The 24,659-nt window shown below is 55.4% G+C and overlaps 1 long non-coding RNA gene across 2 annotated transcripts in view; it reads left to right on the top strand.

Moving 5' to 3' along the window:
• The window catches only part of LOC125158779 (uncharacterized), a 256,916-nt gene that overhangs the window by 214,038 nt on the left and 18,219 nt on the right, over nucleotides 1-24,659 (top strand). The gene's annotated exons all lie outside the window — the stretch shown is intronic.

Below are 24,659 nucleotides of genomic sequence, written 5' to 3'. Positions count from 1 at the left end.
CTCGGTCCCGTGGCCCCGAGCGGGAGCCCGCCCGCTGAGCACGTGGTCCTGTTGTCGAGTTCCAGACCCTCCCGGCCTCGGGTTCTTCACCTGTGACATGAAAGTCCCTTCGAGGTGACAGTGTCTTCAACCGCTGGTATCTGAGGTTGCAGGAGGAGCAGGAGAGGAGGCTGCAAGGGGCTGGCCGGCGCGTGCCCGCCTGGAGATGTCAGCTGTGGTCCGCGAGGGACGGGACGATGAAGGGATCGAGGCGGCCGTCTTCCTGGTCGGAACCTGACTTGCACGAGAAAGGTGTCTCTGGCTCTTGATAACTCGACCTACCCCTGGACTCGAGCTTCCGTCCCACTGGTCAGCTGACAGCTGTTGGCTCCGGGGCCTCCCTTCACCCGCGCCCGATGGTGTCTGAGCGGTAGGCGGGGCCCCTGGAGCGCCAACGACAGATGGAGGGAGACACGCCTGCCCTTGGTGTTGATGTCCACGTGGTCACCACGGACAGCGTCCTCCTCCCTGTCCCTTTGGTCCTTCGGGTGTGCTGGCCCCTGCCACACCACACTCAGGGCCACCGGAATCCCGTGGGGCCATCTGTCGCCCTCCCGGCCTACGTGGGCTCACGGCCATTCCCTCTTGGCAAGCAGGGGACAGGATCTCATTTGCATAATTTAGGAAGAAGGTTCAGCTTATGTAACAGAGACTCAAAGGTCCAAGGCCTGTTTCTCTCTCACGTTAGACACAGACAAGCCAAGCTGGAATTAACCAGTGGGTGGAGGGTGTCAGGACTGGGGACGTCAGGTCTTTGGCGGGGTGGGGAAGGGGGGCAGGAATCTGGGAGCTCTGGCGTGCTCATCTCCAACAGCAGCGAGGTTTCAGAGAGCCGGTCCAGTCGGGAGGCCAGGACCCGCAAATGGCCAAGGTGGATGAGGGGCGCGAACAGACAAATGTCTCTCTTTGTGCGGGATTACTCAAGGGACGTGGCCCGCACGCCGCGCTGGGAGGGGGGGGCCGGGGAAATCGTACACTCAGGAGATGCACAGTTTCATCCTAAAAAATGCCCAGCCTCCCTTCCGATAGAGGCCGTCTTCAGACCGAGCCCAGGCTGCCTTGGGGACAGGCTAGAAGATGCTCAGAGCATTCCCCTGGCTGCACCTGTCTCTGCAGCCCGGTTGCGGACACGAACTAGGAGAAAGAGAAGTGTGGGTCCCCAGATCTCCACCACTTTACCTCCCTCCGCCTCTCCTGTCGATGACTAGAAGGCCTCGGTTACTGGAAGAGACGTCCTTTCTGTAAACGACTTACAGTGTCTGGTCCCTTCTATGGGACTTTCCAAATGCTTTGCCCCTTTTCCCAAATCGAATGCGGAAAAGTGAGTCTGAAGTCACGGGGATTTAAAACTGGAAAAGAAAAAGAACTTGGTAAGGGTTCTCGGTGACGGAAGAATGTCGTTCTGCAGAAACGCTGGTAAGAGGCCACCGGGAAGGCGGGCACAAGAATAGACTGAAGAAAGCATTAGTAACTCTGAAAATACTTGGTATCATCGCGTGGGCCCCACGAACGCGCTCGTCGGTCGTGTGTGTGACCCGTCCTCTCCCCGCAGCTGAGTGTTGGTATTGCGTCCGGACCACGGACGAAGAAGACAAGACCTCGCTCATGTTTAGGTGTCATCGGGTGAGCGAGTGACTAGGTAACCATCGACGTCTGCGAAGCGCTCGTAACTTTTGCATAAAAACCGGGCAGAGAGAGACGTGCCTCCATGCTACGGTCTGTTTCTGTAACGTACCCCGGCTCGCAGGTCGCAAGGCAGTGGCCTGGACGTCGGGCTCTCCCCTGCTGTCCCCCGGCCCCCGCAGACCAGCACCTCTTCTGCCCCACGTTCCCGCTGCTCACGTCGCGTGAGCACAAGGAGGGGCCTTAGCACGGGCCGGTGGATTTTCCTCGGGCCACCCGCGCGGCTGTGAATGCCTCTCTGCTGAGTGCCGCTTTGGGAGGCCCCGGATGCTGCATAGAGCACGGGGTGCAGGAGGGGAGACCTCCTGGGGCCGCCAGAGCCCAGGCTTTGGGTCCGCCTCCGGCGGGGGCCAGGCTCGGCCACGTGCCCCGGAGGGATGCCACCACACCGTGCCTGCGGACCCCGACTGGCCGGGGAGGCTCGGAGGAAACGGTAGCCTCATCCAGAGAGCCCTGGGCGGGCAGCCAAGTGGGCGCTGAGCGGTCAGCCCAAGGGAAAGGGGCGGCTTGGCGGGCAAGCAGGTGGAAAGCAGGGGGGCTGAGTAGGGAGACTTTGGTTCAGGTGTGGCCTTCCACACCTGGTCCAGATCCTCCCTCCTACGACTAAAAACCCGGAACGCAGCACGATGGACCAGCCACGGGGAGCATGGAGAGAGGAGGACAGACTGCTTCGGGACTTTGGCCCCGGAGGAGGGGTCGGCAGTGGCGTCCCCGGATTTCCTAGGGCCTCCCGAACATCCCGACAGAGCACTAGAGGAGCCTGGGAGCCAGAACCATCAGCGCACGTCAGGCAAAACGATGCTCCAAGGAGGCATTGCTCCCCCCAGAACGAGGTACCAGGAAAAGTGTGGGTGAACAGAACAGAAAACCTTTATGACGATACCGTCCTCCAGCCAGCCGAGCTCTGGGGGGTGGGGGGAGCAGCTGCCACTCCCCTGCGGTTTCAGGGGCGCTGAGCGGGATCCCCACCCCCTCATGCCACCACGGAGGACACCCTCCACCCCCACCCGGTGGCATCAGCACAGCCTATAGACAGTAGGCTCAGTAACAAAGAGCCCCAAACTGGTGGCTTAAAACAACAGAAATGAATTCTCTTGCCTTCTGGAGCCAAAAGTCCAAAATCAAGGTGTGGGAAGGGCTGTACTCCCTCGGGAGGGTGCTTCCTGCCTCTTCCAGGTCCTGGGAGCTCCACACGTCCCTGGGCTGGTGGCCGCCTCCCTCCGGCCTCTGCCTCTGTCTTTACATGACCATTTCCGTGTGTGTGTGTGTGTGTGTGTGTGTGTGTGTGTGTGTGTGTGTGTGTGAATCCACATCTGTCTTCTTATAAGGACGCTAGTCATTCCGGGTCCGGCCACCCGGATTCACACACACACACATACACACCCCTCAACCCAGAGCAGGTGCTTTGGGCCTGAGACACAGTAGCCCAAGAACCAGCTGGGCATCATTCTGACAAGCAGGGACACAGGCCCACTCTGCCCACACAGGGCCCTCCGACCATCAGAACCCGGGTCCTCATCTAGGAAACACAGGTGAGCACCAGCTGTGCGTGGGACTCGGGCTCACATGTGTGGGACACGAGGGAGGGAAGGGACATGGTGCAGGCCGTGCCGTGTGGGTGTCCTGGGATTCTGGGCTGAAACCCTTGTTTTTGTGAGCTGGTGGGGGACAGAGCCGCCCAGCTGGAGTGTGAATGGGTCGGGGGATTTGTAGGATCACGGTGCTCTTCCTGAAGCTCTTTGGTGGTGGGGGGGAGGGTTGAGGGATCCCAGATGGGGCACAGAGCTCACGGACGCCGCGCAAAGTGGTTTTCAAAGGGCCAGGGCTGTGGCTCCCGGAGTCATCTGGCCCAGAGTAATGTAAACTGCCTTCCCTTCTAGACCTACGGTTTATTTGTACAGTTTGGGCCGTTTCTGTAAATGTTTGACCCGTTTGGAAATCCAATCCAAAGGGAAAGCAAATCGGGGCTTTTATTTTGTGCGGTGGTGTTCTCATCAGCGGTGCCGACATTTAACCTGTTGCGACGTATCAAATGCTGCGTTTGGCCAGCGAGGGGAGGAGAGGGCCTGTTCTGTTCTGCTCTGTTTTGTCTCTTTTAGAAACATGTCGAGGTGGAGGGTGTGGACGTGTGAGACGGAACGATCCCCTCACGCCCGGAGCCCCCAGCACGTGGCTCAGGGCGCCGATCTTGGACGGACGGAAAGCCCCGGAAGCAGATAGTCGGGGCTTCCCGGGTCTCCAAAGAGGCACACCGTGCCTCACTTCAAACCACGAGCATTTCGAGCTTTTCTTGTTGATCGACGTGCTGCAGATACACCGATGCGCTCAGTAAACTTACGTGGCTTCCGATAAAATGGCCAATTGCCCCCAGCTTCTCTTCTAACAGATTAATCTAGATTTTCACAAAGCCAGACTTGCTAACCTTTTGGGGGGAGGGAGAGAAAAGAGGAAGAGAGTGTGAGCGTTGTTGGTACCTGCACAACAGATTCCAGGTCGTTACTGTGACTCTGGTGCTGTGTGATGAGTTCTGGGACTGGAGATACAAACCTCAGGAAACCGTTCAGCGGGGACTTTCCAAACCTTGAACCCCGGGCTCGGATGGCCTGGGTCCCGGCCCCTCACGGGGTTGCTGACCAGTTACGAGGTCCCCCGTCCGGGATGTCACTTCTGTGCACACCAGATGGGACGTAGTCCTGCTTCGTGCAAGGTGTCACCGGGAACGTGAAGGAACAGCCTGTGGCCCGTGGCCCGTGGCCCATGGGAGGGGCCAGACCTCAGTGCGGACAAGACCCCTGAGAGTCCGGCTGGAACTTCGGACTCAGGGCCCCTTCCCCAGAGGGTCTGGCTCACCGACCGGGATCCAGGCCCAGGAGTCTGCTTATATGCAGGGGCCCCGAGGCCGCCCTGCGCTGTAACTGTGGGAGCAGAGACCCCGTCTGCACTGTTCTCTGCTCGGTGCCTGGCACAGAGGAGCAGAAGCATGGCCGGGACCTGGGGGGTGACAAGGAGCTTCTGAGAAGCAGATGTACCGCTTGGTGTCAGGGTCAACAGGAGACAGGCCACTCGCATCAGGAGAATTTCAGGAGGGTCTGTCGACAAAGAGAATTCTATTCAGGTGGGGTTGGGGTGTGGGGGCCCCTGGGGGGAGAGCACAAAGGGGGGGTAGGGGACAAGGGGACTTGGGGGACAAGGGGAAGGAGAGATGGCAAGACTCGGGAGAGAGATTGGTGTAGAAGTGACCGCCGTGAGGGAAACAGTGACCTCAGATTGAGGACACGCCCACCCAATGTGACCTCCCAGGGGAACCCCAGGGGGGAAGGGGGATTCCTGGTCCCTATCCTGCTCGGTCTCCCTGTTTTCCCCGAAGCTGTGCTCACCCTGGACTCAGGGGGCACAGGGGCGGAGGACGGCAGAGACCCGGAAGGCAACGTCCTAGATCCTTCTCCCGGAACTCTGCTGTCCCCACTGCCCACATCCGCCCCCTCTTTCCCGGTCTGTTGTCACAGCCTCCAGACTGGAAGCCTCATGCCCTTGCAATCCCCCTTGCATAGGCCAAGAGCTGGGGTCCTAACATGGCCCGGATCACACCCTCCAGGGCCGCCCTCCCTGCAGGCCCCGTACCTGGGGTTTCCCTCAGCTTCTTGCTCCCACCTCCCCCGCACGCCCCCTCCCCACTTGTGCAGGCACCACCCTGGGGACCTGGAGTTCCTGGTGATTTCCTGCCTTTGAGCCTCTGCACGCCTGCTGCTTCCGGCTACCGTCCTTCGCCCTGGTCGCCGAGGGTCCTTACGTCTTCAAGATTCTGCTCTGGTGCACCTGCTCCAGAAAGCCTCCCCTGACCTCTAAGGCTGCATCAGGCCTCCTTCCTCCGAGTTTCCGTGGCATCTCGGCCCCTCATAGGAATGATCCCACATAAAGGGAGTTTATGCAGGAGCCGTGTGTTTGCAGGTTGATGTGGACGTTCGAGGTAGGGACCTAAGGAAGAATTCTCCCCAAATGCCAAGGAGAACTGAGACACGGTCAGGCTAAGCGTGTGCAGTATGAGGTCCTGTAGTGATGATGTTGTCATTGCTGATGAGGGACACACCTCCTGTGCCAGCCGGGAGTCTGGCCGTCCCGTGCCACGTGGGCATCGTGGAGGGCGTTGGCCAGGCTCAGCCCCGCAACCCGAGAATCTTCCTGGGTTCAGTAAATGCGTTGTCCTTCAGGCCACTCCCTCTGTACCCCTGAGCCCTCGCCAGCGGGGGAGCCCCAGACTGGGCGTGGACTCGGTCCTGATTTGGAAGACGGCGAGGCCTCTAGTCTCCTTGAACTAGGAGCCAGCTCGTCCCGGGGCTTTCGCCTTTCAGCCGGGTCTGTGGTCGCATCTTCGCCGTTCGATTTCACCTAAGTCAGCCGCACCCAGGGTGGCGACCTCAGCCCTGCGGGTTTGGTGATCATCAGTGCCAATTACCAGAAACGCCATTTGCCGGGGCCGTGCTGCCTTCGCTCGAGCCAGCAGCAGAGAAAGGCATCGTTCCTAAGGTTAACCGAAACCAAAGTGAGACCACACTGCTCCTTTGGGGGAACCGGCCCCGGCCCTTTGCCATCCCCCCACCCCCGCCCCGCCCCCACCGCGTGGTGTCGGAGCGGGTCCCACCCACCGCCCATTTTGATCTCTGTACAATCCACCTTTGCGGGGATCCGGGGTCTTTGAGGGGTTGGTTGAACCAACAACCCATGTGGACGTTAGCCTTTGGGGGGCCAACTGGGATCATTTCTCTGCCGGGCTACACGTCTGCGCCGTGGGGATTTTCGCCTTCACAGAGGCACTTGTGAGCTCTAGGATTATAAAAAACATAGAAACCAAGTCATAATAATTGGCGTAGAGAGAGGGGAGAGCAGACTGAGCCAGTGGGGTGTCGAGTTACGTCCGAGGCCAGTTGATTTCTAGAACCTGTCCAACCTTCTCGCTTGTCGGCAGTGATGAAATTGATTGTGAACCAGCTCGCCAAAGGTCTCTCCGGCAAGACCCAGCTGGCCGTTCTCCGCGGGGCCTTTGGCTTGTCTGTTGAGCAAAGGCTCGGTTCACAAGAAACAAAACTGAGCAAAGAGTGTAAGATTCCTTCCCGCAATGTCTGTGATGGACCGAGAGGGTTTTATCTTCCCGTTCTGGGCTGTACCATTTTTTAAAGGTATCTTTATAAAAGTTGATTTATTTCTGTTTATCTTTTAAACAGCTTGAGATCTAAATGCAGGTATCATGAACTGGTTGACAATTCAATGAGTTTGGGTTCATGATATTATTAACTTTTTTTTTTTTTAAATTGTGGTAACATACACATAACACGAAATTTTCAGTTCTAACCGTTTTTAGGCATACAATTCAACGGCATGACTTACCACCCCCCCCCCGGTGTTGTGCAACCACCCCCGCTTTCTCTTTCCAAACATCTCACCTCACCTCCGAAAATACCTTTTTCAAAGGAATCGTTGTTAACCTCCCCACGGATTGTGAGAATATCCAGATGAAAAGTGAAATAAAATCGTCAGGCTTCCTAAAGGTATTAACCCCAAAGCGCAGACACCTGGCTCACCTGGTTACTAGAAAGTTCCAGAAGGGACTGGTTCCTGAACCTGAGCTCCTCGGAGGAAGGGAATCGGGCACAGCGTCTCCGACACCAAGAGCTGTGTTCGGCATCCGTGAGCGCGTAGTCAGTGTCCGTGAGATTTATTCTTGGAAGTGTCTTAAATTCGGGGTGTTGAGCTGGAACCACATGGCTGGGTGTGGGGTGGTCGGCCAAGAAGGCAGGAAGGACTCTGTGGTGCGGTGGGGGGAGGTGGTGGGGTCCGGATCGGGTGTGTCCTGGGGCCCCGGGGGCCCCACCTGCCCACTCTCCACCCCATTCCATAAACACCGCGGTCTGCGTCTGTCCGCACGCTCTGTATTTTTTTTTTTTATTTATTTTTTTTTTTTTATTTTTTTTTTCAACGTTTATTTATTTTTGGGACAGAGAGAGGTAGAGCATGAACGGGGGAGGGGCAGAGAGAGAGGGAGACACAGAATCGGAAACAGGCTCCAGGCTCTGAGCCATCAGCCCAGAGCCTGACGCGGGGCTCGAACTCCCGGACCGCGAGATCGTGACCTGGCTGAAGTCGGACGCTTAACCGACTGCGCCACCCAGGCGCCCCTCTGTATTTTTTTTTAGGACTTTTTATTTAACCTGAGAACTTTTATTACAAGGAGAGATGCTCATAGCATATTAATAAAAATGCAAAACCGTATTGCTCGCGGTTATAGTGTTGGGTTAAAAAGCATCGATATGTCCGCTGGGCGGCCCCATGGGGCTCGGTCATCTTGCGGGCCCCACGCCGTCCTCCTCGACTGCCGCCGACCACACCTCCCGCTCCTCCCCTCGACTCAGCCACACGGACGTCTGCCTCCCCAAGCACCTGCTGCTCATCACTTCCACTTTGCGCTTTCCCGCTTTCTGGAATGGCCTTCCCCAAACTTCCACAGGGGTGGCTAGCAACATCCTTCCTCTGAGAGCCTCTCCCGCCCACCCCACGTCTCCTTCTCCCCTTAAAACCCGCTCTCACCATGACCTGACGTCTGTTCATCTCCGGCCTGCACCCCAACCGGACCGGGAGCTTGTCCTGTGTTCCGTCACGGCCTCAGTGTCTTGTGGCTCATAGTAGGTGCTCAACTAATACCTGTGGAGTGTTCCAGAGTTCCAGGGCAAGCGAAGGGCGGCCGTCTGGAGTCCCACCCCACGCCTTCTCGTCCTGTCCTGGCTGTGCTGGCTGCCCCCTGGCCCCTCCTCTCATACCCCGTCCCCCGCCCTTCCCCTGCGGGCTGGGGCCTTGTGCAGGATGTGGCACTCCCTCCACTCCAAAGGGCTCAGACGTGAGGTGACCCCGTGGACGGATGCTTGGGGCTGACCTCCTCTGCGGGGGTCCCGGCCGTGCAGGTACTGGCTAGAGGGCTGAGTGATTCTGCAGCTGGGATGCAAGCCCTTCCGCGGACGGTGCCTCCAAAACCTCTCCGGGAGCCAGCCCCGCTTCGGGAAAGGGGCCCTTCACACATCCGGGGTTCCAGCCACGACAAGATTACCGTGACCCAGCCCCTGGCTCTGACTCTGCCGATGCTCTTTCGGTCTGCAGCCTCAGAGTGATGGAGAGACCCAGCCTCCAGCCTGGCCGTGCCCGGGGGGGCATGGAGAGAGACCCTGGCGAGGTCGGTGCCAGCCACCTGGAAGGCTGCCTGCACGCCCCGCAAATGAACCTCTATAAAAGGGATTCAGAAGCCGGTTAGCACAGCCCGGCCCGGCTGGTTACTCAGCACTGGGTGTCCAGAGCTCACGCTGTGCAGGGCGGACCCTCGTGGGGTAATGGCCCGGTGCTGGAGTCGCCCTCAAACGGCACAGAAATGCCGGGCATGGCCGGCCGGCCAGTGCTTCCCGAGGGACCCGGGCTGTAGGACAAAGCATCCCGGTGCCCCGAGACGTGAGAATAGACCCGGCGGCAGGTGCCACCCAGGAAGCCAGTGCTGCACCAGGACCAGGGGAGCTGGAAAACCCCTGCTTCCTAAAGCGTATTGTTCGGAGAGGGGTCGGCTGGTGCGTGCCATCTGGGTGTGTGGGAGCGTGTGCACGAGCGTGTGTGAGAGTCTAGAGGCCAGGACGCCTCGGGCCGAGAAGGGCGTGAACGTACCTTTGCCCCACGCACTCCTGCGCCCGCCGACGGCTCCCTCTGGACACCGCCAGTTTTCCGGGGAATTTCTGCAACACCCGAGAGCAAATGGCAAGGCCCTTCCAGGGGGCAGTGGCTTCCGGTCAGAGGGAGGAAGGCAGCCAGCCTGTGGGATGTTGGGAGACCTGAGGGCAGAGGCGAGCGTGGGGCTGGGCAGGCAGCAACCCGTGCAAAGGGCAGAATCGCTTTTCTTGTTGGAAAAGCACACGCAACACCCTCCCGGTTAAACATCATCCCCAGTGCTTTCTCTCTCTGTCTCCTCTCCTCTTCCCAGGATCCCCAGAGAGGGGGTTGAAAGAGGGAATTATCCTGATTTTTGGCTACAGAACTGGGCTTGATGAGGTGGCTTGTGCAGCGTCCGGTGGGTTCAAGCGACCGAGTGGAGTCCGGGCCTGGGGAGCTCCCGCTGCGGGTGGGCCCCCTCCCCACCAGTCCCAGCGGTGGGGGCCGGCAGCGTTTTTAATCACAAGTATTCGGTGGATGCCAGCGCGTCAGCTCCGAGACGTTAAATCCCTCCCCCTCTGCCCTCGACATCCGCAATATTAACATCCTCGGGGGTCACTAGTTGCCCTGTTCTGCCAGTTATGCCATGGCATGACTCCTTCCCCTGTTTGTGCCAAATATTTACACACCTGTTTGGGGCGGCAGTTTGGAGAAACGCTTTGGGGTGAGCGTGCCCTATCTCCACCTCCCGGCTGCATTCCATCCGGGCCGACGGGAGGAAACCCGGGCATCTCAGCTGTTTGGGGGGTCTGCCCATGAGCCACCAGAACGGCGAGAACCCTGGTTCCATCTGGCGCCCTCGGACGTTTGTCGTCCCAGAGACACAGCTGCACGGGAGACGCGGTGGGCTCTTCATTTACCGCATCCTTTCGGTTTTACTGGGGTCCCCATACAACCCGCTTGTTGAGTCCGAACGTTTATGGTCCTGGATGTGTTCTGGGGATTTCATATTCCGTGTGTCTGGTTTGTCATTTTGAGAAAAGCCACAAGTTTTGTTTTGTTTTGTTTTTGTGTTAAACAAAGGAATTTCAGGATTTGTGGGGAAGCTACATCCTGCAAAAAGGAAGAACTTTTTCTGGGACATTTTCAAAGAAATAGAAGCTACAAAGATCAAGACCCTTCATCTGGTGTTTCTCAACCTTTAATTTTGAAGTTCTTAAGTCTCTCTTTCTCTGTCTCTCTCTCTCTTTGTATCACACACACACACACACACACACACACACACACTGATGAAATAGCTAGAGACAAAAAAGGCAAGTTTCAGGAAAAATAGTAACCTCCACAAAATTTCCAAAGCCTTCTTGGTTCTCGTACTTAAACACAATTAAATTTGCTCGCCAAGGTGAGAAACGCGTGTTTGTGATCTTACGGTTCGTGGGTTCGAGCCCCGCGTCGGGCTCTGTGCTGACAGCGCGGAGCCTGGAACCTGCATCAGGTTCTGTGTCTCCCTCTCTCTCTGCCCCTCCCCTGCTCCCGCTCTGTCTCTCTCTCTCTGAAAAATAAAATAAACATTAAAAACAAATTAAAAAGCAAACTTTTGGTAGGCAAAGCCACTATGGAAAGCCTATTTTAATGTAACGTCACCCGACACGGATACTTCACCTGTTTGCATATTTACGCACATTAAATGTATGTCGTCATCTCAGGGACAATGGATCATACTTGCCAGAATACATCGTTAGGGTTACTATGGATGTGGACACAGCACAAGCCAGAGCGCGGTAAAAGCGTCTCCAGAGTGGCTCAAACCCAGACACGGCACAAACCAAAATGAACAACAAGGATTTTTGTAACAGCTCAAACCCGATCGCTAATTTTAATGGGGTTAGTGAGAGCATCTTCATTCGGGGTCTTATGAGTAAAACACCTTTCATTCTGGCAATGGCGGAGTTGGTTCATTAGATAGAAACGCGCACAAGAGGTCTCTCTCTGTCCTCACGTTGTTTGAAATGAATGACCAGACGTAGGGCTCACATTCTCCCTCCCACAAAACAGCAACAATCAAACGACCCCTGGGAGAAATGGAAGACGGAGGTCTTCCCGTGAGGACGGCAGACCGTTTCCCCCAGGACAGGGAGGGCCATGCGGAGCCACTGGCCAGGCGCGCTGTGCAAAAGCTGTGTCCCTCCTCCCCGGGTGAGACCAGCACATTCGGTGACAAGGGAGAAATGTGGCGGCCTCGGCTGGTCTCAACAGCAGGGTTTACAAAACCCACGTCTGGCAGAAAATGTGACTTGGGACTGACCTAATTTTTATGCCTTCAATGTGTATCTGTGGAGTCGTAGATGCGGTCTGAAATCCTTCGTTGTGACAAGGAGAGCGTGCAGGGAGGTGGACGTCCCCCTGCACCGTCTCCGGGGGGCTCCTTCCCGCCTGCCGACGGGGAGAGGCGGCTCTGAGGCTCTGGTTGAAGGGGCTGCACGCAGGACGCCTGGCCCCAGCCCCGGGCCGAGCACCTGCAGAGTGGCACGCAGGCCGCCGGCTCCCAGGCTGGGCCATGTCCCCCACACGCCATCGCCCGTCCCCACAAATACAGGGGGGCAGCCCAAGTTGCCCCTCGGTCCTGGCACTGTGGCTACGGCACCTTTTTATTCTCAAAAGCGTCCTGACCGAGATAACAAACGGTCACCTTCCTCACAAACACGTGTAAACATACATTCCCTTAGTGACTTGCGGCGAGTGCTGGATCCGGCGGGTTTGTTCTTGGGCACACGGAACCGACCCTGGGACCCCTCCCCCCACACACTGTCTCTCAAGTTAGAGTCAGCTGACATGTCACCACAGGACACCTGTGTTCCGTAAGGAAGGGCCCAGCTGCCTTCGGTGGTGATTGGAACTTGCTGCAAATGGGCCATGGCGCGCGCGTGTGTGTGTGTGTGTGTGTGTGTGTGTGTGCGTCTGCATGTGTGGTGTGTATGCTGTGTGGGGTGTGTATGGCGTGTGCATGTTTGTGTGCGTGTTTGTGCGTGCATGTGTGTGGTGTGTGCATGCGTGTGCGTGTTTGTACGTGCATGTGTATGGCGTGTGCATGCATGTTTGCGTGCGTGTTTGCACGTGCATGCGTATGGCATGTGCACACGTGTGAGTGTGTGCGTGTGTGTGCGTGTGTATGCGTGCATGTGTATGGGGTGTGCACGCGTGTGTTTGTGCATGCATGTGTGGTGTGTGCATGCCTGTGCGTGTTTGCACGTGCATGCATATGGCGTGTGCACACACGTGCGTGTGTGCATGCGTGTGCGTGTATATGCGTGCATGTGTATGGTGTGTGCACGCATGTGTTTGTGCATGCGTGTGTGGTGTGTGCATGCCTGTGCGTGTTTGCACGTGCATGCATATGGCATGTGCACACACATGCGTGTGTGCATGCGTGTGCGTGTATATGCGTGCATGTGTATGGTGTGTGCATGTGTGCGTATGGCGTGTGTTTGCACATGCATGTATATGGCATGTGCACGTGTGTGCATGCATGTGTGGTGTGTGCATGCGTGTGCGTGTTTGCACGTGCATGCGTATGGCTTGTGCACACGTGTGCGTGTGTGTGCTGTGGTGTGTGTGTGGCGGGCACCTTTGGGAGAAGCGGGGCAGCAAGCCTGAGCAGCACAGCCAAGCGGGCCGGGCAGGCAGCCACGGCCAACTCCAAACCCTGTAGGTTTCTAGCCCCGAATTTCCTCCATTTGCAGCAAAGGGGACAGGAAGTCTATCTGTTCCTCTGACCCCCGGGCAGGCTTCTGGCAGCGCACGTCAGGTGTGACCGCCACTCCCACACTCCGGGTGGAGGAGGAGGGCGGGAAGCATTTTGAGTCGAAGCGGTGCCTTCTTGGAGCTCAGCCGGCCGGAGCTCCCTCGACGAGTAACTTGCTCAGTCCCAAAACTCTGGAATGAGGGCCGGGAGTGCAGAGGCAGGTTCGGAACCTCTGGGTCTGCCCAGGTGTGGGCGTGGAGGGCTGGAAACAGCCTGCAGGGCAGGGCAGGGCAGGGGCCGGACACGAGGTGTGGCCTGCTAGCTGCCTCTGAGGGGCTGTGGCCAGGTACCATCGTGGACAGCTGAGACCGTGTGCCCCCTGCCGCACCTCCCCCTAGATGTGGGTGGCCTGGGGGGAGGGGTCCACACACCACGATTCCCCGGCCACCCAGGGAGAGGGTCGTGCCTACAGCAAGCCGGCTCTCTGTTCCTAATGGACGCACAGGGGTCACGTGCAGGGTCGAGCTCTGACCAGATTTCCAGCACACTAGGGGTACCGGCCGCCACGGCTGCCACTCGCTCCCGGGAGCCACGGGCAGTGGCCTGGGATGCTCAGCCGCGATGCCACCAGCCCTGGTGGCTCGCCCGTTACAGACAGAAGTGCGTGGTGCAAGGGCAAAGCCGTCAAGGCGTGTGTCAGCACTGGCAGCGGCCACCGCCGCGGTCTCCCCAAAACCAAACCGTCCAGGCGGGCAGGCCGGCTCTCCCACCCCAGACCGTATATAGATCAGAATCGGCGCGTGTTCGCCCCTTAAGACCACACGCGCAGCCTCGGTGAGAGGGGAGGGGGGCACGGCCCCTGGGCTCCTTCTCGGCCGGTGCCCCCAACCGCCCCCCGCCCCACCCCACGAGGACCGCGGTTCACAGTCACATGTCCACCACGGCCCTGACCTCTGGCTTGGCGTGCCGAGGGGCCGGGGGATGGCAGCAAGGAAAGGAAAGCACCTTGAAGGAGCAAGGAAAAGGGCAGGAAGGTAGTTTCATATTTTAAAACGCAGGTTACGCCCCCACCCGCCGGCCTGGCTCAAATTAAACGTCGCCGGGGAGGTGGGAAGCTGCGGGCGGGCGTGTGGACTTGCCCTGCGGAAGGCGACGCTAACGTCGGCCCCGCCAGGCCTGTCAGGCGGCGCGGCGATTCTGCTCCCCGGGACACGTGACCGGAAGACAAACGTGCGCGCGTCCGCGAATGCGCAGGCGCGCCCGGCTCCTGCGGCCGCAAGGTGGAGGCCGCCCCACGGTCCCCCGGGAGGACAGGGGGCAGGGAGCGGAGGCCGGTGTCCTCGGCGGAGCGGCCCAAGGCCGTGAAGACGGACTCGAGCCCTGCCACGGGCGCATCTCAGTGGTGAGGAGCCCAGAAGCCGCCGCCCACGGGACGTTCCCAGCAGGTGGAAGCCTCCAGGACGCGGGGGTCCGGGAGAGCCGCCGACTTCGCAGGAGCAGGGCTGCGGATGGGAAGGGGCTTCTGGGGCGCCCGCGCCGCCGTCCTCCCTGATGAGGGCGGGGGCTCCGCGGGGGCGTTCCCGGTGGTCCACTCGTAGGACCGGACACCTTTCCGTGTGCGCTTCGCGCCGAACAGTGGAGCGCCCCGGATTGCGTAGCAATAGATGTGTGCACCGGCCGGTAGGAGGGAGAACGGCGGGCTGGCTGCGGGGACCCGAGGCCCGATCCACACCGTACTCGCTCTGGAAAGTGAGGGGTATAGGAGGTCTCCTCGGTGAGAGCGTGGGCCTCTCCAAAATGCCGTGGGTCCTCGCCCCGCAAAATGTACGTATGATGTTCTGCAAGCAAACTGTGGGGTCTCGTGGCCCATCCGGTGACGCCCAAAGGGGCCCACAGATCCCAGGCTAAGGACCTCGACCCGGGGTGACTGGGGGTGCCGGGGTTAGGGAGCAGGTTCCGGAGCCCGACACCCTGAATCTGGGCCCCATCACCTTCTAGCTGAGGGGTTCTGGGGGCGGGGCTTGCTGTGGACGCTTCAGTGTCCTTGTCTGTAGGATGGGGATAGCGAAGCTCGTGGGGGGAACGGGTCCCCCTGGGGCTGGGAGGACGTACGTCCCAGGAGGGCCTGCTCTTCTGCCCCAGGCTCATCTCCTTGTGCCAATAAGAGAGTATTTGTAGCGATAATAAAATAGGCCCATGGATTAACTATGTTCCTCCCTCCAATATTAGGGCTCTACAGGTCAGAGCCAGGCAGGACTCCTTCCTCAGGAGCACCAGCATCCCCTGGCTCCCCAGCTGCCCCTAGGCCCTGAGCCCCTCCATCTGAGGGTGGCTGGGTCTGAGAAGGGGGTCGCATCCAGTCAGCTGGCCCACTGTCGAAAGGAACCGGCCCCCCAGGTGTTATGGTAACTATCACCTGTGTTGCACGTCTGTAACGTCGAGAACAGCAGGTGGTCTCCATTGAGGGCTCCCTGTGCTCAGAGTTGCATTGAACCCTTCAAAGCACCTTCCAAGTCAGGGACCGTTTATGTCCGTTTTACAGAGAAGGAAATTGAGGCTTAAGGAAAGTAAGGCAATGTTAGTGATTGCTGAGGTTGGGATTTGACCCAGGCAGCACTGGTAGCCGTCTCCACTGTCACACAACACCCCCTTGATGCAGGTACGGGACCGTTTTCTTCATTCCTCACTTGGCGAAAGAAGTGCGTAAACTGACTACGACGTTTATAAAAAAAAATGACATGAACCCAAGTCTAAGCATCAGCAAACACCAGGAAAATCCTGCTAGAGGCACATTGTACAACATACCTGACCAGTATTCCTCAAAACTGTCAAGGTCACCTGAAACAAGGAAAGTTTGAGTAACCGTCCCAGCCAAGAGGACCCTAAGGAGACATTGATAACTGTCATGTGATCCTGGATGGGATCCTGGAACAGAAAAACGAAAACAAAACACTACATGAAAACCAAGAAAATATGAATAAAGTATGGACTTTAATTAATAATGATGTAATAGTACATCAATATTGGTTCATTGATTGTAGCAAATGTACTATACTAATGCAAGATGTTAACAATAGGGAAACGGGGTGTGAGTATAAGGGAACTCTGCACTATCTTCTCAATTTTTCTGTAAATCTAAAACTATTCTAAGAAATAGTCTATTAAAAAGAATAAGATGATTGGCTATCTAGAAGGATGGATGAATGGACAGAAGGATGACAGGATGGATGGATGGATGGATGGATGGATGGATGGATGGATGGATGGTTGGATGGGTGGGTGGGTGGGTGGATAGGTGGGTGGATGGATGGATGGATGGATGGATAAATGGGTGGATGGATGGGTATGTGGATGGATGGATGGATGGTTGGATGGATGATGGATAGATGGATGGATGATGGATGGATGGGTGGGTGGGTGGGTGGATGAATAGATGGATGGATGGATGATTGGGTGGATGGATGGGTAAGTGGATGGATGGATGGGTGGGTGGGTGGATGGATGGGTAAGTGGATGGATGGATAGATGGGTAGATGGAAGGAAAGAAGGAAGGGAGGAAAGAAGGAAGGTAAAGTGATAAAGAATCACAGAACATTGACAATGGCAGAATGTCAGTGATGAATATATGCATTTCACAATGGGTAACTCCTGTATGTTTGGAATTTCTTCTAATACAATGCTGGGAGGATTAAAATGATCAGAGGCTAATTGATGCATGCAACTCTCACCATTTGGTCTCCTTATTCCTTTGCACTTTGCACTACTCTGCTGGTGATGAGGGTAAGGGTGGCTCCATATTAAACATTTAAATGAATATTTAATGTTCATGAACACTTCATCACCGTGCCACTGCCTGAAACTGGTGCCTCTGGAATAATGCAGTGTGGTCCCCTTTTACTTCCAAAGTGGATCCAAATTTTGACAGGACAGGCATCAAAGGCTATGAATGCCAGGGTAAACTGGGGACTAAAGAATGGAGACAGGGGCCCTATATAATCACCATTGAAGTCCTCACAACATACAGTCGGGGCCCCTGGATGGAATTGGGTTTTTTCCGAGTATGTTCCAGTCACCTCCTGCTCCCGCAAGGAGGACAGTCTCACACTGGGGACTGAAGAATCTGTCAACGCGTTGGAAAAGTGTAACAAAGAGGGAAATGTGCATCTGGTGACGGACGGACAGCACTGGGCATGTTGCTGCTACCGGGGCGGCCCCTCCTCCGCCTGATTGAGCATGGGATGCACAAACAACCCCAAATGCTTCCAATCTGGTCCTTGAGGAGAAAGGATATTTGTGGTAACGGAGAAATTTGCCACCCAGTGCTGTTGCTTTGGTGTCGTGTTTCTGTGGTCGCAAGTTATTCATCCAAAATTGGTCTCTGCTAGGAAACAAGAAAAATATTCCATACTATAAAATGAGATTTGAAGTGATCTTCCTTCCCGAGGTTGATATTTGGGGGAATGAAAAGAAAAAAAAAAACAATCAAAAGAAGAAAAGGAAATGTATTGGGTTGAAGAAATCCTCCTGCCTTTGAAAGGTGTTTCTCATATTCTGACCCTGGGCTTTCTTTTCCTGGAGCCAGGGTGATCTTCCCGCCATACCTTGGAAGGTCTCCAATCTTCTCCACATGGATGTCGGGGCGCATTCTCAAAGGGCTAAGATTTAGGGTGCACCCAAATGTGGACCCCAATTCAGACCGCCATAAACACACCATGGAACCCCAGTAAGACGGCTGAACTCCCCAGACTTGTCTTCTCTACCCTCCAGTTTCCATTTTAAAGGAAAGATGTTTCTCAATCAGCCTCTGGTCCAGTCCCTGGAAAATCTGGATGCATGCAGTGGCAGCACTTGCCAGAAGGGCAGAACGTGGGGTATCTGGCTGAGATCTCCTGCCCACACCCGCCCCAGGCTGTCCATCTGCAGGATGGGCGGCTGGCCCAGCCACTTCCAATGTGGGAAGCTACGGCCCCTGGGGGAGCTGATCAGCCCCAGCCCCAGGGCTTCTAGCCCCACCTAGTCCCATGCAGATCTTCTGGACGTGCTCAAACTGGGGGTCCAATCCTAGTCCTTCAGTGTGACCAGTCGCATTGCTTGAATCTTGCAAAATGGCACCATGATAATGCCCACCCCTGGGATTTTGTGGGGGAACGACCGAGCCGACCCATGCAAAGTGCTTACCATGGCACCAGACCAAAGCAATCGCTCAGCAAATGGTCCCCATAATTATGAGACAGATCCAATTCTGGAAGGGTCTGGTCTCTCTTCCCAGGTCTCAGGCCTTGCCTGCCTGCAGCTGACAGGTAAAGGAGCTGTGTTTGAAATCAGGGAGCCTGGGCTCTCGGCTTTCTGCAGGAGTGATGGGCAAGTACGGCTGGGCACTGAGCTGCCGCCGATGAAGCCGCCTTACCTGACTTGGAGATGCCTTGGTTAGCCCCCTGGTCTTCCAGACGTCCCCCACCTTGGGGACAGGTGCAGGCCAGGGAGGAACCATGCACACTGCTTTTCCTGATCAGTTCCCTGATGTGACGTTCAGATGCACTAAGGTTGCCCTCTGTATGTGCTCACAAGGTGAGCAGAGATGGATGGGTCCGCACGACTCCTCACCGTTCCCTCAACGTCACATGCAGCCTGTGTCTCTGGACTCACAAGCATTACAATGTGGTCAGCTTTGCTTCCTGTTGTTGCTTCTGATGATGGGCGTTTTGGGAAAAGGACAGAGATTTTGAACCAATAGAGAAGGGACTGGAACTTGCTGGGACAGGTGCCCTAGCCCCACAAAGCCCTGCTTTGCAGCGACATGGGGCTGTGGGCTGATAACCGACTAGCTCAGTTGGAGAGGATGAAGCCACTCAGCATGGATGTGGGATCTCTCTGGGAAGTGCTCACGAGGATAGAGAGAGCATGTTTCCTCGTCACTGATGCCCTTACAAAAGTCTCTCCACCTGTCACTCGCACTGCGGACCCTTTGCTTAGGGAACTTGGGACTTCTACAGAGCCAAAGCCCAACTAGTGATAGGGATTCCTAGAACTAGTCTACTCTGCCATTTATTGCTTTACCCATCCATTCACTCATTCAGCAAACATGCCATGTTATCTCCTCTGGGTCAGGTTTGTTCCAAGATAGTGGGTACTGAAATGCCTCTGCATCCCCAAAGCCCAGACCACCAGTGCTTGGCACCTGGTAGGAATATATTTTTGAGGAATGGATGGATAGATGGATGAATAGACAGGTGGATGGATGGATGGATGGATGGATGGATGGATGGATGGATGGATAGACAGATGGATGGGTGTATGGATGGATGGGTGGATGGATGGATAGACAGATGGATGGGTGTATGTATGTATGGATGGATGGATGGATGGATGGATGGATAGATGGGTGGGTGGGTGGATGGATGGATGGATGGATGGATGGATGGATGGATGGATGGATAGATGGGTGGATGGATGGATGGATGGATGGATGGATGGATGGATGGATGGAGAAGAGGATGGATGGATGGATGGATGGATGGATGGATGGATGGATGGATGGAGAAGAGGATGGATGGATGGATGGATGGATGGATGGATGGACAGACAGGTGGATGGATGGGTGGGAAGATAGGTCACCTTTACCCTCCAGGAAGGTAATCTTTACTGTGTCCCCATAAAATCCAAGCAACAATCTCTTTTTATCTTTTTGTTTCTGGAAAGAAGTGGACAGACCACCCAGATGCACAGACCCAGCCTCTCATTCTTACATCCTCTTATATCCTACATTGACTGGGCACCTACCATGTGTTCAGCATCATGCTGGGTCCCCAGGGTCAAGACTACAAAGGAATATGGCGGTAGGTAGGCCTTTATCAGAGGGTAGGGATCTTCTGTTCCCATGGCCCTGCCCAGGTGAGGAATCTGAGATCAGAAAAGTTAGGGACTCAGTCAAGGACACCCTCTGTGCTGCCCTGAGAGGCCAGTGTCTGCTCTGGCTGGAGCTCTGAGGTGCCCATGCTGACAAGAGCAGCATAAGGGAAGACAGAGTGTAACTGTGGACAGGCTCCAACCACCTGGATTTGGAGGGAGGAGCGGTGTGAGGGCTGAAGCGCCCAGGGATGGCTCCGAGGGCAATGGGGCTAGTAGACAGCAGGCAGTACCTCCGGTGCCATGGGCTCCCAAGAGTAGAGAAGGGGAGGAGTGACCAGCCTTGGTCAGACCAGCAGCTGAGTCCCCTCAGACCCAACCAGCCACTGGGACCACCAGGACCCAGCCTACATTCCTCCCACCCCCGGCCCCAATAACCACCTCGATGACTGTCATAGTGGTGGATAGACTTGACCCTGACTGTGTGGGGGCCACTGAGCCGAGAGTCCATTTCACTGTTGTGTTTGACTCTGCTGAGGGAGGGCCACTAGGGCAGCCCCATCATACAGGTGAGGGACTGAAGCGTGCAGTGGTCAGAAGGTTTGCCCCATGTCACACACTAGAATCGGCACCTGTGACGGCTTGTCCTCATGGCTTCTGTCCACGGCCATCTCTAGGAACAGCTTCTGCTTGTTGCCCTGGGGGGGGGGGGTGGTCTATAAGGAAGGGTTCCTTGGGGAAGCTGAGACCCTTGCCCCTGAGTGCAGCCACTGAGTGGCGGTCCTGTGCTTGGATCCCTGTAGACTGAATCGCCCCTGCCCTGTGCCGCCTCCTGGTAGCCGTGATCCTGGGCCTGATTCCAGCTTGCTTCCTTTGAGCCTCAGTTTCCCCATCTGCAAAAGGAGTGGGTTCATTGACAGCAGTGGTCCTCACTCCACGGCGGCATCGCCCCCAGGAGCATCCAGCATGGCACGGTGGGGGCGTGGGGGAGCGCGGAATGCTGCACAGGACGCCCCAGCAAAGACGGATCTGGCCCCAGTGTCATCGGTGCCGAGGAGGAGAAGTCCTGACCTAGCGGGCGTCAAGCTTCCAGAAACTAAGTAAATGCCAAAGTTCATCAGAAGTGGAATTCTCCTTCAGGATCTTGAAAAGAAAAAAAAAAAAAATCCTCTCTCCTTTTCCCAACGCGGGCCCCAGGAAACCCACCCGCCAGCCTCACACACAGACCCTTGCAAAGCTGCAGTGAGTGCTTTGAGGGTGATTCCGATCCAGACAGGAAAGCGGCTAATTCCCCAGAGCACACCCCGAGTTTCTGACTATTGAACATCTGCACACGCTCGCGACTCCACTCTTCCTGCCGCTCAGCACCAGGGCAACGACTCCCTTCTTTCGTTTTGTTTTCCCCTCCCGGCTGCCCTCAGATGGAAACCTGGTGAACTCTGGCTCCGGCTGCAAGAGCATATTTCTAGAAGGCTGCACGAGCTTCCTTACATATATCGCAGTTCCTGAGGGTGATGTATCACGTTACTAATTCCCTTAATTGCATGTCTGGGCTAAAAACAGACTTTCTTAGTTTTCCTAAGAAGTTACATTCTTAATGACATTAAAACACTGTGGTAAATGAAGCTAAATGTTAACTGATGGACTTAAATCATGAATCATGATTCATGTGTTTACCTAAACTTGTTTATCCTTCTTGGTCACTCGTTTTGTAGGTTTTGCCAAAACTGAGAGAGGGATCGTGGTGTCAGATTCAGTATCTGGAAATAACTCAAGAATTCTTGTTTTCTTTCGATTTTTAGCCCCGGCCTGAGTGGATGCTGCAATCATGTAGTAATCAAAGAATTAGAGAGCAAAAAGGGCTGCAGGCTGATTCATTTCCCTGGATTTTTGCAGAGGATGGGAGGGCGGCAAAGCTGTAGGGAGAGATGACGTTTTTCCCCTAAGGATGAAGAACTTAAAACTTGCGTTGTTTGGTTCTTTCCAGTTCAATTTTGAAAAAAATGGAAAGCGAAGATAGATGGGTGATTTATCGTAAGAGACAACAGCCACAGAGCACCCACTAGACGCCAGAGGCCCTTCTAAACACGCCGTGTGTATTAGTTCAGAGTTCTTCCCACAGACCCAGAAAGCCAAAGCAGCACCCTTCCCAGCTGCTGGGATCCAGTCAAGCCAGGCGCCTTCTCCAAGACCACATGGCTAGTCAGGGGAGACTCTCGATTGGAACCCCAGGAGGCTGGTGCCTGCTTCCTGTCCGGGGATCGAGCTGTGAGGTTCCAAAATCACATGCTTTCTTGGGAATGGAAATAGTCCACAACTGAAACTCATCTGTAACAAGCATTATCGCTTGTAAATCCCTCTCCACCAGATAAGTTGTCACGTTGACTTCATGATTTTTTTTTTTCCTCTCTCTGGGTCGAAAGTGCTGTATTTTGGTCTGTCTCCATTTCTCTCTGTCTCTGCCTCTCTCTCCTGGTCAGCCACATTTTATTTGTAGATAATTTATTTTTTTTTTTAGTAAATAATGCATCGTCAAAATTATCCAACAGGACACTTCAGACCTTCGCATTTGATTCTTTGTACATTTTATCAAAAAAGAAAGACCATAGACAAATACTGGGCTCTAGCGAATTGATATTCATGCAAAAGAAACTGGGAGGAAGCACACTAATACTTGCAGTTTACTTTGAAAGGAGGGATGGACGGACGGATGGATGGAGAGATGGATGGAGAGATAGATGGACGGACGGATGGATGGATGGATGGATGGAGAGATAGATGGTTGGATGGATGGATGGATGGATGGATAGATGGACACATAGACAGATGGTTGGATGGATGGATGGACGAACAGATGGACGGATGGACGGACGGACGGACGGATGGAAGGATGGATGCATGGATAGGTGGTTGGATGGATGGATGGATGGATGGATGGATGGATGGATGGATAGATGGACAGATAGATGGATGGTTGGATGGATGGATGGATGGATGGATGGATGGATGGATGGATAGATGGATGGAGAGATAGATGGATGGATGGATGGATGGATGGATGGATGGATGGATGGATGGTTGGATGGATAGATGGACAGATAGATAGATGGTTGGTTGGATGGATGGATGGATGGACAGATGGATGGATGGAGGGACAGATGGGTGGATGGATGGATGGATGGACGGACGAACAGATGGATGGATGGACGGATGGATGGACGGAAGGATGGATGGATGGTTGGATGGAAGGATGGATGCATGGATAGGTGGTTGGATGGATGCATGGATACATGGATAGATGGTTGGATGGATGGATGGATGGGAAACCAAGCACAGCAACATGCTGACTTCAGAGCTGAGAGGGTAGGCACATCGATGTTCACTGTACAACTCTTCAACCTTTATGCATGTTTCCAAATTTTCATCAAAAACATTGAAAAAAAGAGGGGTGCCTAGGTGGTTGGTTCAGCCTCCCACTTCAGCTCAGGTCATGATCTCACAGTTTGTGAGTTCGAGCCCTGCATTGGGCTCTGCGCTGACAGCGTGGAGCCTACACGGGATCCTCTCTCTCCTTCTCTCTCTGCCCTTCCTGCTCTCTCACTCTCTCCCTTAAAATAAATAAACTTAAAAACATAAAGAGTATTGAAAAAATAGAGAACGAATATTCTTGACAGAAATTCAAAAGCCACATGTTAGTAGTAAGTGTTCCGCCACTTGACCCTGGCCTCAGTCTCTCAGTGTCTCTGGCCCCTGTGGTTCTGGGTACCCTTCCAGGGGCTTTCAATGCCTATCTCAGCCCATGTGCTCTCTTTCTGCCGACGGTGATGATAAAGTAATAATAACTAATGATTGTACAGCCCGTGCTCTGTGCAAGCACTGCCCTCAACGTTCTACACATACTGATTTGCGAAACCTTCTCCAGAGCCCTGCAGGGTGGGTGCCGTTATCATCCCCACTTTGCAGTTGGACAAAGTGAGGCAAAGAAGGTTAAACAAGGTGCCTGACACCACCCAGCTCATGGGGGAAGGCGGGGGGCCGGGGGGAAGCAGACGGCATGCAGACTCTTCCACACTCAGAGGCCCCCACTGAGCGACGTGTCCCAGGGACCACTGCCTTTGTGAATCTGCCTCTTTATTCTGAAGGCTGCACCCGTCCTTTTCGGGATAGATCCCAGTTCACTGACTCACCCCCCGTGCACGAACGTCTAGGTTGCGTCCAGGCTTCTGCTCCCGCACCCAGTGCCTGCAGGCTTCTGAAAGTGCACGCGCCCTCTCATGGTGGGGCAGACCCCCAAAGAGTGGAATTGCAGGGTCCTGGAGAAAGTGCATGCGAAATTTTGGTAGTGACCGTCATATGTCTTTCCAAACAGCTTGTCCTGCATCTGCTGCAGCCAGCTACATGTGAGAGCCCTGACCCTCACTCTAGCACACACACTGCTCATTTAGTCCACAGCAAAGCCCTGCGCCCAGCTGAACGGTGCCCCCCCCCAGGTTGTGTAGGGCGCAGCATGCGTGGTCACACCTAGCGCCCCTGAGACACTGGAAAAACAGCCTCACTGTGGTTAGAATTTGGTTTTCCTTCACTGAAGATGAGCTAAAGCATTGTTTTATAGATTGAGACTCCTTTCTACGGCCTTTCCTTTAACTAAAACATTTTCACCCCCAAACTGTGGCTG

Source organism: Prionailurus viverrinus, unplaced genomic scaffold, assembly GCF_022837055.1.
Source record: "Prionailurus viverrinus isolate Anna unplaced genomic scaffold, UM_Priviv_1.0 scaffold_38, whole genome shotgun sequence".
Lineage (NCBI taxonomy): Eukaryota > Metazoa > Chordata > Mammalia > Carnivora > Felidae > Prionailurus > Prionailurus viverrinus.
The sequence above is the reverse complement of the archived record's forward strand: the minus strand, read 5'-3'. Positions and strand labels throughout refer to the sequence as shown.